General features: G+C 47.2%; 1 protein-coding gene across 1 annotated transcript in view; it reads right to left on the bottom strand.

Annotated features, from left to right (window-relative positions):
• Positions 1 to 18,604, bottom strand: part of NR3C2 (nuclear receptor subfamily 3 group C member 2) — a 331,105-nt gene that overhangs the window by 8,691 nt on the left and 303,810 nt on the right. The gene's annotated exons all lie outside the window — the stretch shown is intronic.

Here is an 18,604-nt window from a genome sequence, read left to right as displayed (position 1 = left end):
AGTACATAATGCCTAAAAATATAAAAGGGAGGAGTAAAAGGGTAGCACTGTTGCACTGTCATCCTGTTGTTCACTGATTTGCTCGAGTGGGCACCAGTAATGTCTCCATTGTGAGACTTGTTGTTCCTGTTTTTGGCATATTGAATACACCATGGGTAGCTTGCCAGGCTCTGCCCTGCAGGTGGGATGCTCTTGGTAGCTTGCTGGGCTCTCTGAGAGGGATGGAGGAATCTAACCCAGGTCGGCCACGTGCAAGGCAAATGCCCTACCCGCTGTGCTATCGTCCCAGTTCATAGTAAAAGGGTATGGATTTTTTTTAAAAAGCTGTTGTGGGAGATGTTTGTGTGAATCTCCCAGTAATCACAAAGCAACAAATCTAGAGTAGGTGAGTAGAAGATAAAGGGGAAACACTACAGAAAATACTAATTTCTAAGGACTTACAAAAAGAAATCCATGAAAGTGGAGACCAAAAGATAATAGCTGCTGCTATACTTATAGTAGACACAATGCACTTTCAAGCCAAAATTGTAACAAGAGACAAAAGGTCAAGCTAAGATGATAAATGGGTTTATCCATTAGGATGAGAAAACATGTACCCAATATTGGAACTTCTAAATATATTAAGTAAGTTAAATAAGTCTGAAGGTTGAAGTAGACAGTTACATAAAACTGGGAGGGGGCTTCAGTACTTCACTAGAGTGATACGCTGATTAGATAGAAAATAATGAGAACATTGGCATGAGCCATACATTAGACTAAATGGATCTCACATACATTTATAGAACACTACAACCAAGAGCAGTAGATCTATTCTTCCAAGTGCACATAAATCCCTCTCCAGGATAAGGCCCTCTGATATAGTAGCTTTGGAAAATTTAAGAAGACTGCAGTCATACCAGGTAGTAAGTTTGTTTAAGGACTTGGTATGAAAGATTATCAAAACCAAGATGAAGGAATGATGAACGATCTACCAATACGCATGAATTAAACATACTCATGAATAACCATCAAAGAAGAAAACAAAAGGAGAAATAAAAATATGTCAAAATAAGAGGAAGTGGGAAGGCAACATACCACATCCATGTGATAGTAGAAAAATATTTTTGAGATGGGAGCTTACAACATTTAGTAAGAAATAAATGCAGATAATAATATAGATATAAAACAGACTTTCGATTTAAAGGAATCAGACAAAGAAACATCCAATGTTGGCATAACTGAGGTAAAGTGGAAATGTATTGAAGGACAATCACTTGTATCACTTGTCATCCTCTTGTTCATTGATTTGTTCGAGCGGGCACCAGAAACATCTCCATTTGTCCCTGCCGTGTGCTAGTGTAGTCCAATGGCATCTGCTCACTCCAGGAACATGAAGAGCCTCAAACCATTCATTCAGGGTCTTGACAAAGAAGTCTGACCATCTTGTAGGTGGGCAGCCATGTGGTCTTTTGACGTCCCGTGGAATCCAGTTGGTAACAGCTCTAGTCCAATGATCGTCTCTAAATCGCATTATGTGTCCAACCCATTGATTTTCAACATCTTGGCAAACAAGACAGCGTCCCTGATTCTTGACTGTAGGCAGCAGTCAGAACTCCGGATTCCTTCTCTCACTTGAGTGAAACATGATACTCCAAGCATAGCTCTTTTCGATTCCTCTTCGGGATACCCGAATAGCATTCTCATCCTGTTCTCGTAGGGCCCAGGTCTCTGAGGCATATATTAGTGCAGGAAGAACGGTGGAGTCAAAAAGATGTGCCCGGAGCCAGAGGTTCTTTGTCCTCTTAACCACTTCGACGCTCTTGAAAGCGTTCCATGCCATTCTCTTCCTCCTGCACAGTTCAGGTGCCAGGTCATTTGTCATGTTGAGTTCTCGACCCAGGTACACATAACTGCTGCATTCAGAGATGTTTGTTCCATTGAGGGCAAATGGAGCATCAGGAACTAGTCCGTTTTTTATGAACATTGTCTTGGTGAGATTCAGCTGCAGTCTGACCTTTCCACACTCACGGTCAAAGTCAGCCAGCATTCATGCTGCTTGGATGATATTTGGTGTAATGAAAACAATGTCATGAGCGAAGTGGAGGTAGTGTAGTTGCTGACTGTCTATCTTCACTCCCGCTCCTTCCCATTCCAGTTGTCACGTGACATTCTCGAGGGTGGCACTGGAGTTTCAGTGAAATGGTGTCACCCAGCCAACCCCCTCTCTTTATGTCAATGATCACTTCTTTGTAGAATGGTGAGATCCTGGTGGTGAATCCATAATAGAGCTCACGGAGGTATTGAGTTTGATATATTGAGTTTGAACACCCTGTTTGGCTAGGGCTTCAATGATCACGTCAGTCTCAACAGAATCAAGGGCCTTCTTTAAATTAATGAACGTTAGACACAGCGGCATCTTGGACTCTTGCAAAACCTCAATGAGCTTGGTCACTGTGTGGATATAGTCGATTGTACTGAATTCTTTTTGGAACCCAGCTTGCTTGCATGGTTGTCCTTCATCTAGTGTTCGGCCAATCCTATTCAGGATGACTTGAGTGAATAAGACGCCAGACAACAGGCAAACTGGGCGATGGTTGCTGATGTCATGGATATCTCCCTTCTTGTACAACAGGACGGTCTTGTTGGTTTTCCACTGGGATGGAAACTTGCATTCAAACAGGTAGTGTGTAAAGAGCCAAGCCAGTGTATTGACGAGTACTGGTGGCAGATTCTTCAGGTTTTTGGGTCTGACCTTGTCTGGACCAGGTGCTGTATGCTTCTTTACTGACAAAATGGCGTGTTGGATTTCGGAAGGGAGAACGCTGGGAATGACATATCCATCCTGTGGAATTTGGTATGTGGGTAGGTGGATGTGGCTGTCAAAGAGATCCGAGTAGAAGTTGTGGATAACCTTTTCCATTGTCCTTCTGGAAGATGTGATAGATCCATCAGGATTTTGGAGGGCAGTCATCTTGGTCTTATAGCTGGTGAAAGACAGGCAGGTGTTGCGACTACTTTTCCCGGCTTCTGCCACATTGGCCAACACTGCTGCTCTTCTCTCTTTGAGGTCTTCCTTTATCGCTTCTCTGCAGAGCTTTGCGAGCTCGGGTGTTAGCTTGTGATTCCCTGAGGCTTGCACCAGACCATGTTGGCGAATGAGCTCAAGAGCTTCCATTGAAGGACAAGATAACAATGCAGGCTGGAGCAACAATACCATGGGTAGGGCATTTGCCTTGCACACTGCCAACCTGGGTTGGATACCTGGTATCCTACATGGTCTCCCAAGCACTGCTAGGAGTAATTACTGAGTGCAGATCCAGGAGTAACCCCTGAGCATTGCTGAGTGTGACTGCCTTTCCCCAAATCAATGAAACTAGTGCTAGTTTTTTTTGGGGGGAGTCACACCCGGCAATGCACAGGGGTCACTCCTGGCTCTGCACTCAGGAATCACCCCCAGCCGTGCTCAGGGGACCATATGGGATGCTGGGAATCGAACCTGGGTCAGCCGCGTGCAAGGCAAACGCCCTACCTGCTGTGCTATTGCTCCAGCCCGCTAGTTTTTCAAGTAGAAAACCTTTAGATAGAAAAAGAAGAGTTGAGTCAGAAATATAGTTTAGCTAGAAATACACAAAATAATATGAGGCTACTTACTATGACCAGCCATTTACCAACAAATTAGTTTAATTCTAGAAACACATAACCAAAGCTCATGGAGAAATAGTAAGTCTGAACAGATCAATAGCAAAGCAAGGAATTTGATTCAGTAATCAAAATCCTTCCAACACAGAATACTCCAGGACCAGATGGTTTCACTCGCAAATTCTATCAAACATTTAAGGAGTAATTAACATCAAACTTTCTCAAATCTCAAAAAAAAATAACAGCAGAGGGAATACTTCCAAACTCATTTGATGAGGCCAGCATTCCTCTGATAATAAAGCCAGATAAGAACACTATAAGAAAACTGCAGACTTAAAACCCTCAAAATATTGGCAAACCAAATTTTGTAGTATACTGAAAAGATTATTGTACAAAATGTCCAAATGGGAATTTACTACTGAAATGCAAGGATGGTTTGACAGAGGCAATTTGATAAGAGCAGTAAAGCTTTTGATAAAATACAGCATCCTTTTTCTTTTCTTTTTCCTTTCTTTCTTTCTTTTTTTTTTGCCAATAAATACTCAGGGGTTACCCTTGGCTCTGCATTCAGGGCTTAGGAATCACTCCTGGTGGTGCTCTGGGACCACATGGGATTCCAGGGATTGAACCCTGGTTGACCCCTGTAAAAGTGCCCTATCTATTTTGTGCAGTCTCTCTAGCCCCACAATATCCTTTCTTGACAAAGTCCTCCATATGCTGAAGAGCATGTTATATAATAAATCCACAGTCTATATTATGCTCAAAGTGATAAATAGAAAGCTTTTCCTCTACAATCAGAAATAAGAGGAGAGTTGGCTATTACTATTCACATACTACTGAAGGTCCTAGCAAAACCAATAGCTAAAAGGCATTTATATCAGAAAGGAAGATTATTATTATGTGTAGATAACATAATATTAGATGCAGAAAACTATAAAACTGAAATAATATAAGCAAACACTACCTAAAACCTGAAATATCAGCAAATTCAACAGAGTTGAGTATCAACCTATTTCAGTTTTTTAGATTTTCATAACCACATCAACAATGACAGAAATTCACATTCATAATAGCATCAAAACCAGTAATACTTAGACACAAATTTGACCAAGGAAGTGAAAGATACTAATAATGAAATCTTTAAGTACAAAAGCTTAAATAAATAGAAAAACATTCTGTGTTATTGAAAGAATATTGTCAAGAGATTCATACGACCCAAAGTCATGTATGGATTCAATACAATCTTTGTTACAATTGCAATGGCAATGCTGAAGAAAAACAGGAAAAACTACACTAAGATTTGTTTAAATTCTCAGAGTCCTTGGTAAGGTCAGGGGGGTGGGGCAAAGTGAAAAAACTTACAGTTCTTAGCATCACACAGATGTCAAATTCTACCACAAAATCACAGTAACTAGAATGCTACAGGCATAAAAACACACCTAGGCCAATGGAAGCAAATTGAGAGCTCAGAGATAAATTAATTACTGCCTATTAATAAGGCAACCAGGATTTGACCAGAGAGCCAAGGAAACCAATGAAAAATATAATATCTTCAACAAATGGTGTTGAAAATCTGGATAACCACACAAAGATGAATGAAACTGGACTCCCAATTTACACTTCTAACAAAAGTGGTCAGCAGGAATTAAGAAATGAAACAATTAGACTCAGTCCTGTTAAATCCTTCAAAGAAGACACAAGAGAGAAAAGTTCCTGACACTTAGTCCTGGCAATACTTTAGACACCAGAATCACAAGCCACTAAGTGGGCGAGTGGGGTGACATCAAAGTATCAGGCGTGTACTCAGCAAAGGGAAGGGCACAAGGGAAAGTCAGCCTCCGAATGGGAGAAAATCTTTGCAAGCCAACCATCTGGTGGCCACCAGGAACACGAAGAGATCCCCCTATCCCTGATCATGGCCAAATGGAAATAGAAACCGCCATGAGATCGCACCTCGCGCCACTCAAAATAGCTGTCATCAAAGACGCTGAGATAACAAGTGCTGGAAGCTACAGAGAGAAAAGGCAACAGTTGGTTCACTGTCGGAGGGAATGCAAATTGGTTTAGCGTCTTTGTCTGGAAAACAATATAGAAGTTCCTCAAAAAGTTCAGAAGAGCACTCTGCGATCCTGGGCCGTGGAAATAGGACATCAAAGAACACGCCTCTGTTCATCGCAGCATTGCTTACAGTAGCCAGGATCTGTTCGATGCAGCACTGTTTACAGTTGCTGGGATATGAAAATAACCAAAGTGTTCACTGAGGGATGAACAACTGAAGATGCTGAGTGTCTATAGGACAGAATCCAAGCTGCCCCATGAGGAAACTGGCCACTTGTGAGCAGATGCTTTGAGGCATTAAGCTCTAAGGCAAATCAGATGGAGAAAAATCTCCCTAATGACTAGTGGTACCTCTTGTTGCTGTTTTTCGGCCCATCCCGGCAATGTTCAGGGCTTACTCATGATTCTGCACTTGAGATCATTCCTGGCTGTAACATAGGAGGACCATAGGGGGTGCTGGGGACTGAACCCAGGTCAGCCAGATTCAGACCCCTAGTGTGGTGTCTTTCATGTGGAATTAGAAGATGCTTAACTCTCAGAAGCAGACTATGGTGGCACGCCAAGGGCCATAGATGGGCGCAGCTGGGAGCTAAAAGATGCAACCAGTGGTAAGTCTTCGAGATCTTACATGCCTCAAACTTATTACAGATAGTACTGCACTACAAACTGCAAAGGCGCGAGGGAGTAGATCTGAATGGCCTCCCAGCAGGCATGATTCTGTGACATGGGAGAGGTGTTTGCTAACACCTTGGTGGGGATCACTGTAATATAGAAATGAAAGATGATTTATGAATCTGTACATAAGTACGCTGCAGTCCTCAAACAGACGCTGTGTTAGGAACGTCACTTTTGGCTCCATAAATAGCTCCAAAGATGGGCTTCGACAGCCTCACCCAAGCTTCCCTGGAGCTGAGCACAGAGCACACTTGGGAGATGAGCATGTGAGGCCTTTGGAGAACCTCAGATGCTACCTGGGAGACACTCCTGGTCTGAGGCTGCCCTCTGGTTGGGGGCGAATCCTTTGCTGACACCCCACTTTCAATAACCCCCTCTTCGGCCCTCACAGAGAAGACACACCTGGTCCAAGTGTGGTCCTGGAGCAATTGGGAGGCCTCAGTGGGGCTGCTGGCTCTGCTGACGGAGGAGCTCAGCTTGCAGAGCCCAGGCTGGGGGAGGGGGGTGACCCGTGCCAGGCGCTGCAGCTCTCAGCTTCCGGAAGGGCCAGGCTGCCTGACCTGGGCAGCGGGCACTGCCTTGGAGCCTCACAGGGCTGCTGCTGGGTTCCACGCTGCCGCCAGCTCAGCGGACGCTGAAATTAGGTGCCCAGGAATTGGGGCTGGCTAATGGGGAGGGAAAGGAGATATGTGGGGGGGCTCCCTAACTCTTACAAGCACAGGGCATTTTTGCGGTCTCACCCCTGTGCATATCCATCCGCAACTCTTTGGCATCTGAAGTCATATTTTCATTTGTTCTTCCTCACCAACTTTTTTTTTTTAATGACAAACTCAAGACAAAACCAAGACACAGCATTGCCCTCTGGTCCATGGGGAGTATTAAAGCTTCAAAACCATCTCGTGGCTGCTGTGCTAATGAGCAACATGGCTTCCATTTCCTTCCCTCTCTCTTTTACTGGGTGTGGGGGGGTTACTTACATTTATTTAATTTCCACCCTGTTTAAGTTTCCCAGTATTACAAGCCCCTGTGTGAGGTTGCGGCTCCGCCTTCTTGTGAATAACGTCTATTGTACTTGTGAAAACCACAAAGGAAAAATAACACAATGGAAAGGGAGAAAGCAGAGCTTGAAGAGAAAGGGATAATTAGAACATTGCGGCACAAAGGAATCCTAATGAAAGGCTTGGATTTGAAACGCATTGGCATGTTACTGTATATAGAAGGATGAACTTTCCCTAATTCTGTTTTCGATATTTCCTAGATCCTCCTTTTGCACTTGCTGCCGAGCAATGGAACCAGCTCAGCCAGTTCCCGCGGAGAAGTTCCCGGCTTCAGGGTCAGGTGAAATCCAGGAGATAGATCTGCATTTCAGTCTTGGGAAGGAAAGGGACGAGAAGTGACAAAAGACAGTTCCCACTTGGGCCAGGGATGGCGTTTCTGACCCAAGTAGGGGCAGTGGAAACCACGGTGGCCTATGTCATTCCCGTGAGGTCTCTCTCTGACGCCAGAAAATGCACCAGGAAGTAAAAAAAAGAAAAATCAAATTTTGTGGAGTCTCAATGGCATGAGATAATTTTGTTGGGACAAAGCCTGGGACAGCCAGGCTTAACTACTGAGGCAGTGCTAGCCAGGGAATAATCCATAGCTACTAACGAGGCACACACCATACCTATGTGTCGAGGATCGGCCCTTCATGGAATAAGTTTGTGGGGTCCTTAAAGGCATGCCGAGGATTCAGTCACAGCCTATGGAAGAACAGGTGACTGTGTGCAAAAATCTTGCTATTTCAGAAATATACGTGTGTTATATAAGCATGTATATATATATATATATATATAATTTTCCATATATATGCATGTATACTTTGGGGCCACACCCAGCTGTACCCGGGGCTTCCCCCTGGCTCTGTGCTCAGGGATCACTCCTGGTAGACTCGGGAACGTATGTGGTGTTGCAGATCAAATCCAGGACAGCCACATGCGAGCTCTTTAATTCCTATACTACCTCTGCGTACCTTCAGGAACATTTGATTTGGGGTGGGGGAGGAGGAGAGAAACAGTTGTGCCTAAGCAGTGTGGCGGCTGCTGGGTCAGGCCTCCCAAATGGTACACAGCTTCTCGGAGCACCCGGGAAGTGCAGCAAAAGGAAGCCGGGTACCTGCTGGCACCTGCTCGCTGACACGGCTGAGTCTGGAGGCTGCAGACCCCCGCCTGCTCCTAGAGGCCCCTCTACCGTCCCTCCCACCTCCAGCACCTCTCGCTCTTCCTACTGGAATCTTGTCCCTTTGGCCTCAGACCTTCCCAGCTGGCTGTCACTATTCCTGGTGACTGCGTTCTCCAGTGTCACTGGGGACAGTGAATTAGCAAGTCCTGAACCCTGGCTCCATGAGAAACGCAAGGTTAAGTCCACCCTGGCCCCGGGCCAGACTATTTCTTTGGCCCATCACACCTAGCCTGGTTCTGTATATGAGAGAGACAGAGACAGAGACAGAGACAGAGACAGAGGGAGGGAGGGAGAGAGAGAGAGAGAAAGAGAGAGAGAGAGAAGAAAAGTGTCTGCCATAGAGGTAGGCTGGAGGTAGGGTGGGGGTAGGGAGGGAACCTGGGGACAGTATCTGTATTGCAAACCACAATGCCCCCCAAAAAGGTGGGGAAGGGAGAGGGGGAGGGAAGGAGGGAAGGAGAGAGAGAGAGGAGAGAGAGAGGAGAGGAGAGAGGAGAGAGAGGAGAGAGGGAGAGAGAGAGGGAGAGAGAGAGGGAAAGAGAGGGAGAGATAGAGAGGAGAGAGGAGAGAGAGGAGAGAGAGAGGGAAATAGAGGGAGAGAGAGGAGAGAAAAGAGAGGAGAGAGAGGAAGAGGAGAGAGAGGAGAGAGACAGGGAGAGAGAGAGAAGAGGGAAGAGAGAGAGACAGACAGAGACAGAGACAGAGAGACAGAGTTGTGTGTGTGTCTCGCAGCACACACTGTGGGTTCTGTGGCAGGGCACTCCTGGTCAACAACAGCACGAAACTCCAGCCAGCTCATCAACATGATATATTTTCTTCTCAAGCGGGCCCGGCACCGACTTCTTGTATTTGTATGCGTGCTCCATTTGGGGACCGCTTTATGCAGCAAAGTCACCGACACAAATACAAAACATGTGGCATTAATCGACCATGAAGAGGATGCGGATCTTCAGCAGAGAGCTGACAGGGAGGCGGGCCGTCACCTCGTGTGACCTTGGCTGGAAACATGTATGTCACTCGCCCCACGTGTGACAAAGTGAGCCGTGCAGGAGTGCGAGTGCCGACGGGGGGCTTGCGAATAAACATTCGCACGTAGGCACACTTGTGAAAGACATAGTCTGCACGCAAGTGAAAATCGACTGCGCGTACTCGAGTCCTAAACACAGTCTAGACGCTTCCGCCCAGGCCATGACAAGCAACATTGATCCTGATCCGCTGTGGCCCTTCCACACGCCCTCGGCTCGAATGCCACTGACCCTAATCCCTGCCACACTTTGCTCTGCTGACAGTGACTCTCCCTTGTGAAATGTCCTCGTGGTTTCTTTATGTTTTGGGGCCACTCAGCTGTGCTCAGGGCTCACTCCTGGCTCTGTGCTCAGGGTTCACTCCTGGTGGGTGCATAGGGTGCAGGAATCGAATCCAGGTCAGCCGCCAGCAAAGCTCTTAGAGTCTTCATTCTCAGCAATGAAAAGAAATTATTAAATGATGCCTTTTCAGCAGGCCTGATTGTTGGGGGGAAATTCCAGATAATAATAGTGAGTTCTGTATTGAAATATTGAATGTATTCAAAGTATAGAGAGAATAAAGTGAAGATCATTGACTACTTAGGTGAGGGGTGGGTGGGAGGGGGGTATATTGGGGTTCTTGGTGGAACATGTGCACTGGTGAAGGGATGGGGGTTTAATTATTATATGACTGAGACTTAAACCTGAAAGCTTTGTATTTTTTTCACGGTGATTCAGTAAAATATATATATATATATATATATATATATATATATATCAGATTTAAAAAATTACTTAGATGCTAAGTCAGGATGCTCTAAATCACCTCCACCTCCACCTCATCATCCTCTGGGACCGAGTGGTACTCAGGGGCTTTGGGACCAGTTCTGGAGACATGTGACCAACCAGCCTGGCTGGCTCAATGCTTGGTAAGACTGAGATGCTGGAAGTAACTTGGGATATCCAGGGGCCACCAGACATTGCCCCATCGTGCTTGGGGAGGGGTGTGCCGTGCCGGGTCTGAAAGAAAGCCTCCTTTGGGAGGCTTTAACGCTCTAAGGTTTCTCAAAACTCCTTGCAAGGTACTGTGACATCTTAGCAGCACTCAAAATGCATCAACACTAAATCTTTGCATCTTCTCTCCCACATTCAGAATGCTGATTTGCATACACCCCCTCACTTCAAGGAAAGACCCAGACTGCTATCCACTGAATAGATCTCACTGAAGAGTTTATCAGACAACATTGTTTGTTTTAGAGCTCTCCGGTTCGCTTTTTGCTCTTGGAGAGGGTCACACCGGCGGTGCTGGGGAGATGGGCTCCAGGATGGAATGTGGGGCCTGCATGCCCACCGTGGTCTCGCCCAGAGCAGACGCAGAGTCCGCAGGACTGCACAGCCCTTCCCACCATGCACGGCAAAATTCAGATTCCCTATTTCTGCCTGATACTGAAATACCAACCCCCTGACCTACCTTCCCATTCTGCCCTGTATACTCAGAAACAAGCTCTGATGCCATTCTTCGCCAATGCAAACACATACATGACATGCTTTTCATGACAGTGATCAGTCACGAGCTGATGTCACCCAGGACTCTGCATTCAGAACTAGGCTAGAGCCCGGACATCAGACATCTGTGCTGGCCCCAACCAGAGGCTTACGGGAAGAGATGCTCTAAGTCACCACCACCACCATCAGCATCATCTGGGACCAAGTAGTACTCAAGGGCTGTGGGACCACTCCTGAGACAACGTAGCCATCCAGTATGGTTGGTTCAATGCTTGGCACGCCTGAGATGCTGAAAGTCACTAGGGATGTTGGGGGGGCAGGCTTAGAGGTGGGGGGATAAGACCTGTGTTCCATAGTGCTTGGGGAGGAGTGTGCCGGGCCAGGGATTAAACTGTGGGTCCCCAACCCTATGAGCTATGTCCTGGGTCCTGGAAATGACCCAGTGGTTTCACCGACAGAGAAGAGTCCCCCCTGGCCAGCCCGTAACTCCTGTGATCGGGAAGCCTGGTGCACGGGCTTCCCGGGACGTACGCTTGGCCCCGTCGGGTGACTCATGAGCAAACAACTCTTCCCTTATTTAGATTCCTCCTGAGTCATGCTCCTGTCAAGATGAGGGCAGCACCCCTGGAACAATTATACTCTGTGCCGCTCGGAGCCGCGACCTGGATCCCGAGCTCGTGCACACAGCCTGCGTGGAGTGGTGGCGCCGGGCACTTCATGACGGACACAACGTCCACCAGCTCAGGGCACTGGAACGCCAGGGAGGGCGGGATGCTCTCTCTGCCAGAGCAGCAGGACGGGCCTCTGCTGCTGATTAGCTGGCACTGGGCGGTGGCGAAGGCCACCTCACACGTCTCCCGCTGCCTCCGCGTCAGCACCGCAGAGCCCAGGGGGGGTCTCAGAGGCTGGGGAGCCCCCCCACCACTGTGCAGAGCAATAACTCCCGTCTCCCCGATGAACCCAGCTGCTACTCCCAGCATGCATGGCAGGGGTTTTGTGCCGAATTCTCTGGAAGGGACCAGCTCAGGCAACCTGGGGCTGGGGGGAGGGCTTCATTTTCTTTCTTTTTTTATATTTTTGCTTTTTGGGTCATACCTGGTGATGCACAGGGGTTACTCCTGGATCTTTACTCAAGAATTACTCCTGGCAGTGCTTGAGGGACCATATGGGATGCCAGGGATCAAACCCAGGTCAGCTGCAAATGCCCAACCTGCTGTATTACTGCTCCAGCCCCCAACCTGGGGGGCTTTGTGCCCAGCACTGGTCTCTCTTTCCCATCTCCTAGCTGGATCTGAGACCAGCATTTCCTGGCCAACAGCCCCCTAGGATAGTCCAAAGGAACCACAGGGGCAAATTGTGTCAACTGCGGATGAGAGTGGACTAGGGACCAACTGGTAAGACTGGGTGTGGGGGAGGCACAGGTAGAAAACAAGGTGTCCAGGGAGTCACTGTTGGAAAAGGTGGAAAAACTGTCTAAAGGTGTCAGCTTCTCCCAAGGACAGTAGAGACAAGGGCTAGGAGGACTGCCCCATAGCTGGAAGCCTGCTTCATGAGCGGAGGGGAGAAAACAGATGGAATAGAGAAGGGATCATTAAGTCAGTGATGGTTGGAGGGATTGTTCGGGATGGGAGATGTGTGCTGAAAGTAGATAAAGGGCCAAACATGATAACCTCTCAGTATCTGTACTGCAAAGCATAATGCCCAAAGTAGAGAGAGAGTGGGGGAAATTGTCTGTCATGGAGGCAGGGGAAGGGTTGGAAAGGGGGCGGCATACTGGGGACATTGGTGGTGGAGAATGTGCACTGGTGGAGGGACGGGTATTTGAGCATTGTATGACTGAAACTCAAACATGAAAGCTTTGTATCTCACAGTGATTAATTAAAAAAAAAGTACAGTCAGGCAGCAAAAGTGTTGCTGATGAGCACGGACATGCTCACAGGTATCTTTATCCACCAGGCTGCCCCACTGGTCTCTGGTTAGCTATGAGTCCCAGCAGCATTCTACCCTCTTCATGCATCTGGGTCTCTGGTCATTGTGCCCCTGCACCATACTGCCCTCTTCAGCCACCTGAGTCTGTGATTGGTCTTCAATCACCTGCAGTGTCCCGCCCTTTTTGCCACCAGGGTCTCTTATTGGTCTTCATACAGCTGCACTCTCTGGCCCTCTTTGCCTGCCTGGGTCTCTGATTGGTGTTCAGGCACCCACAGTGTCCCGCCCTTTTCACCCACCCCACTAACTTTGTGCCCCAAAGGAGGAGTCTCCCACGCCTGTGTGCCGCCCTGCACCACAGCCTAAGGGTCCCAGGCTCTGAAACCCCAGCCTGAGGAGAGCCTCACCCCTCTGGAAACATTCTCACTGCAACCACACAACGTGGTTATTCAGCAACAGGCTCTGCAGAGGTTTCCTGGGGTGAGGCAGAGAAGACTGGTGTGGCACACTGGCGCCCACTCAGGGCTGGTCACGATGGTCACCTCCAGGTCATCTCTGATCACTGCAGAGACAAAAACCTTCCGAGGCCCTGTCCCCAAGCCAGTGTTGGCAAGCAGACCTAGCCTGGCGTCTGGGGTGCTGCTGCCAGATGTGGCATATTAATACACCTTCAGGGTCACTGCCTGCAGTCCCTAACCCCACAGCCTTGTTCCAGCTGCACCTTCCAGAAGATGCCAGGGGAGGTCCAAATAAAGCTGGAGCTCTGGAGAGTATGGCAGCTCTTTTTAATGATCTTTTTTTGTTTGTTTTTTGGGTCACACCTGGCGATGCACAGGGGTTACTCCTGGCTCTGCACTCAGGAATTACTCCTTGCTCAGGGGACCATATGGGATGCTGGGATTTGAACCCGGGTCGGCCGCGTGCAAGGCAAACGCCCTACCCACTATGCTATCACTCCAGCCCCTTTTTAATGATCCTTGATGCTAGTTTTCTGATGGTCCAAGAGGCAGCCCAGCTGGACCCAGACAGCTGCTGTCTCTCTGAGGTTTCCCCTCTTTGTCGAGTGCCATGGGTCTGGAGCACTGGACAGGAGTTAAACAGGTTGGGGGGGGCTGCCATGGGTGGATCCTGAGAAATGACTCTGTCTATTCTTCCTTTATAGCAGCCCAGTGAGAGTCTTAAGAACAGGCATTTCCAGCTCTTGCCCCCTCTGCTTCTGATACAGGATGAATGAATGAACGGCTGAACAAATGCATACATGTTCCAAAGGGTTGAACTGCCCAGACAACCAATTTTGGCAATGGCATTATGCTCCAGCTGCCTGTAGAATTGAAGCTATTGGAGGGCTGGATTGATGTCATACATTTATTTTTTTTTAATCTTCTGTGTCAATACACATCTTTGCTAGGAGCACACACTGAGAGAAACTTGATCCCAATGGTAATGACCTTGAAATTCATAGAAAGGGGCAAATTTTATTACTATTCATACAAATGAATTATTAACAAAATTTTATTACTGTTAATAGCTTCCCTTAGTATTTACTGATCAACACAAATCATAACATAAGTAGTCCTAGACCACCACATATGAGTAGAAATTTTCTACAAAGCCAATAAAAATGTGCTTCTCGCACAGAGGATATTAACTGCCCCTCGTAGGAATGACTAGAAAAGAACTCTTCTCAATTCTTTCTAGAAGAACAAGGAAGAACAAGCTTCATGCCTGTCAGCCCAACATTTCCAAATCAAAAATGCAATATAGTCTCAGGAGTCTGACGACTGTTGCTCTCTCTGAAATGCTCTTTTGGGGAAAGATGGGTGTCCAGGGGGCCATGACTCAGCCAAGCTGCTGACCAATTCAAATATTTAACTGCCAGCCTATTCTGTCAGAGCATTCCTTTCACTTTCCTTGCCACTGTGATGCCAAAGCGTGTGCAGCACTGTCTCTAGCTCTGTGGTCCCCTTGTTCATCGATTTGCTCGAGCGGGCACCAGCAATGTCTCCATTGTGAGACTTGTTGTTACTGTTTTAGGCATATCAAATGGGGAGCTTGCCAGGCTCTGCCGTGAGGGGAAGGATACTCCCGGCAGCTTGCTGGGCTCTCCGAGAAGGATGGAGGAATTGGACCCGGGTTGGCCATGTACAAGGCAAACACCCTACCCGCTGTGCTATCGCTCCATCCTACATGTGTAGCATGTGGGAGAAATCCTTGTGTGTCCTGAGAACCAGGGACACGGGCCCCAGGGGCGGGCGTGGTAAGCAAATTCTGCAGAACTTGGATTGACAGCCACAAGGTCCTTATTTGGGGGACACTTTCCTAAGCTCCCACATGCTCTCTTTCCACAGGTGACCAGAACTAGGCTCTGAGCCCCCAGCCTGCCCCATGCAGCTCTGTTCCCTGGAAAAACATTCCACAAATGTTGACTCACTAATTTACTCCAAGGAAAAAGCTGTAGGCAGTCTCAAGTCTGAGTAAGCGTGAATGTGAGAGAGGTCCCTCCAGACTGAGAATTCTTCAATGTTCTGTCTGGAATCCGAATATAAATAGAGCATTCAAGACGCTTTTGTGAGGCTACTTCAAAGATCAAATGTTTTTGATGATCCAAAATAAAGGTTTCTGAGTTAAAGTGACAATGAAGATTTCCTTCCAAGAACACAGTGCTTCTAAGTGAGGAGGATGGAGTAAGATGTTAGATTTACCCTTCTGATGGGAACAACTAAAATGCCTCGGAAAGAAAAAAATGAAATGATGGTGTCGGACACATTATGTATCAGTCAACAAAGGATCTAGATAAGCTCTGTGCCATGGGCTTAGACAAATACTACTTAGACATGAATAATATAAAAAGCACGCTTCGTAAAAGAAAAACGTCAAATTGACTACTGTAAAATTGAAAGCGGCTCGTCAGAAGATATTGTCAAGAGATTGAGAAGACAAGCCAGAAGTTAAGGGAAAATATTTGCCAATCACAGAGCTCATAAAGGATTTGAAATGAGAATATATGAAGAAGCCTCAAAACTCAACATTCAGAAAACAAACAGTCCAATATTTTTAAATTAGCAAATGGGGGCTGGGGAGATTGCGCATGCCTTGCACGTGGCCGACCTGGGTTTGATCCCTAGCATCCCATATGGTCCTTGAGTACTACCAGGAGTAATTCCTGAGTACAAAGCCAAGGATAAGCCCTGAGTACAGCCATGTGTGGCCCCCAAACCAAATAAACAAAAATTAATGAGCAAACAGCTTGATTAGACACTTTGGCCAAGAAGCCATAAAAATGGTGGATCATGCGCACAAAACGATCATGATGAACTGTTGATAAAAACCCGCATGAGATGCCACGCTATAGTTCTCAGAATTCGGAGACCAAGAGGGACTGACAACACAAGGTGTCAGCAAAGGCTGTGCTGCATTTCGCGCTTCCAAACACTTCAAGAGCACGTACAACCACACAGTGACTTTGGAAAACAGTTCCTCAATCGTACAAAATGCAAACATGCCCTTCCTGTCCCTCAGGCATTTTACTCCTCCAGATTTCCCCCCACGAGAGAGCAAAGTCCACAAGAAGAGATGTGTACAAATGCTCAGTTGCAGCTCAAAACGGGACACAGTTCCTGGTCTGGAAACAACCCAACTGTCCATCAAGAGTTGCCAGGACTACCAGGTTGGTCAATATCGGTACACTCAAATGCTACTCGGCAATGGAGACTAAGCTGCTAATATAACACCAGTGCACGGATTAGCCTCTGCATCCCCCGGTAAGTCTAAACCAGGCATCCGAGCCGACCTTCTGCAGGATTCCATTTATGTGAGGCGATGAAACAGAGAAACCGACCTTCAGTGCCAAGAAGCACAGAGCAACCGAGCGCAGAGCAGGAAGCACTGGGGCAGGTTGAAAACAGGCCTCAAGGGACTCCCGGGGTGCTCTCACCACAGAGCTCTCAGAATGGGGAAAGCCGCAGAAGTTTCTGGAGGCTGCTGTTCTGTGCTGAAAGCATCATGGATTTACATATGTGCCAGATCTTTCAAGTTGTATGTTTCTAGTATGATCACTATGTTTTGTTTTTCCAGTTATGCCTCGATGAAAGAAATTGCTGCAAAGACCATGATTTGCTTTGGGGGACTGTGCACGCAATCATTATTATTATTATTATTGCTTTTTGGGTCACACCTGGCAATGCACAGGGGTTACTTCTGGAATATGCACTCAGGAATTACTCCTGGTGGTGCTCGGGACATATGGGATGCTGGGAATTGAACCCGGGTCAGCTGCATGCAAGGCAAACGCCCTCACTGTTGTGCTATCGCTCCAGCCCCCACAATCACTATTTTTAATAAAGCCGCTTGGCAACAATTTCTTCAGTTCCTCTCCTGTGCCAGGGGCTGTGCTATGGCTAAAAGCTGAGGGAAAGATGGTTTGACTATAGGTGTGGCCCAGGCAAGATTTTACCACACTTCCCGCCCCTCCCCCCAAGGAATAAAGATTTACAAAGACTGAGGAAGGATGCGTTTTTTGGGTTTTTTTTTTTTTTTTTTTTTTTTTTTTTTGCTTTTTGGGTCACACCCAGTGATGCTCAGGGGTTACTCCTGGCTTTGTACTCAGGAATTACTCCTGGCAGTGCTTGGGGGACCATATGGGATGCCAGGGATCGAACCTGGGTCGGCCGCATGCAAGGCAAACGCCCTGCCCACTGTGCTATCGCTCCGGCCCCAGGATGCGTTTTTTAACTTGTCATCAACCGCAACATGTGCAAATTGCTTCAAAACAGATCCTCTATTGTCATGTTTTGTGCTGACAACTATAGTATCGCTTAATCCAGCACTTGGGTCTGACCATGAATCTGAATGAATGAGTAAATTCATCAAGAATGAGAAGATGTTCGGACATGTGCCGGGCATGTGCTCACTGAGTTCAATTCCTTGTATACCCTATAGTCCCTCAAGCATTGCTGGTGGAACCCTGGAGGTCCCCCTAAACACTGCTTGGGGGTCCCTGACACCACTATCCTGAGAAGAACCACACTGCTGGGCCCTTGTGCTGAGCTGCCAGCCAGGTGGGCTGAGAATGGCTGGAGGGATCCTTATGCCTCCAAGCCGGAGAGGGGAAAGAAGCAAAAATCCCCTATTCTGAACTCTGCTGAAGACTTTTTGTCTGTTTGTTTGTCGGTCATAGCCAGCCAGGCTCAGGGGTTATTCCTGGCTCTGCACTCAGGAACAGCTCCTGAAGATGCTCAGGGGACCATATAGGATGCCAGGGATTGACCCATGCAAGGGAAATGCCCTTTCCGCTGTACTATCTCTCCAGCCCCTAAGAAGGACTGTTAGCAAGATCGACAGCCACTGGCAACTCTGCTCTTTGCTCTCTTGTTGATGATCTCAGTTCCATGTTCCAGGGCAAGGTGTGGGGAATATTTTGCGTTGTGATCTCCAAAGTCTTGTTTATCTTGATCTCTTATTCCTACCATTTTTGATTAATCCACACTTGAAAAACAGTCCCTGCATCTACCTTGTGGGGATTTCTTTGAGCATGTAAAAAGTTCAAAGGAAGAAGCAGTCTGGGGGGTATGTGCCCTGGGTCTTCTGTGTAAAAC

This window comes from Sorex araneus, chromosome 7, assembly GCF_027595985.1.
Source record: "Sorex araneus isolate mSorAra2 chromosome 7, mSorAra2.pri, whole genome shotgun sequence".
In the NCBI taxonomy this organism is placed as follows: domain Eukaryota; kingdom Metazoa; phylum Chordata; class Mammalia; order Eulipotyphla; family Soricidae; genus Sorex; species Sorex araneus.
Note: the sequence above shows the minus strand (reverse complement) of the source record. Positions and strands in the feature narration are given on the sequence as shown.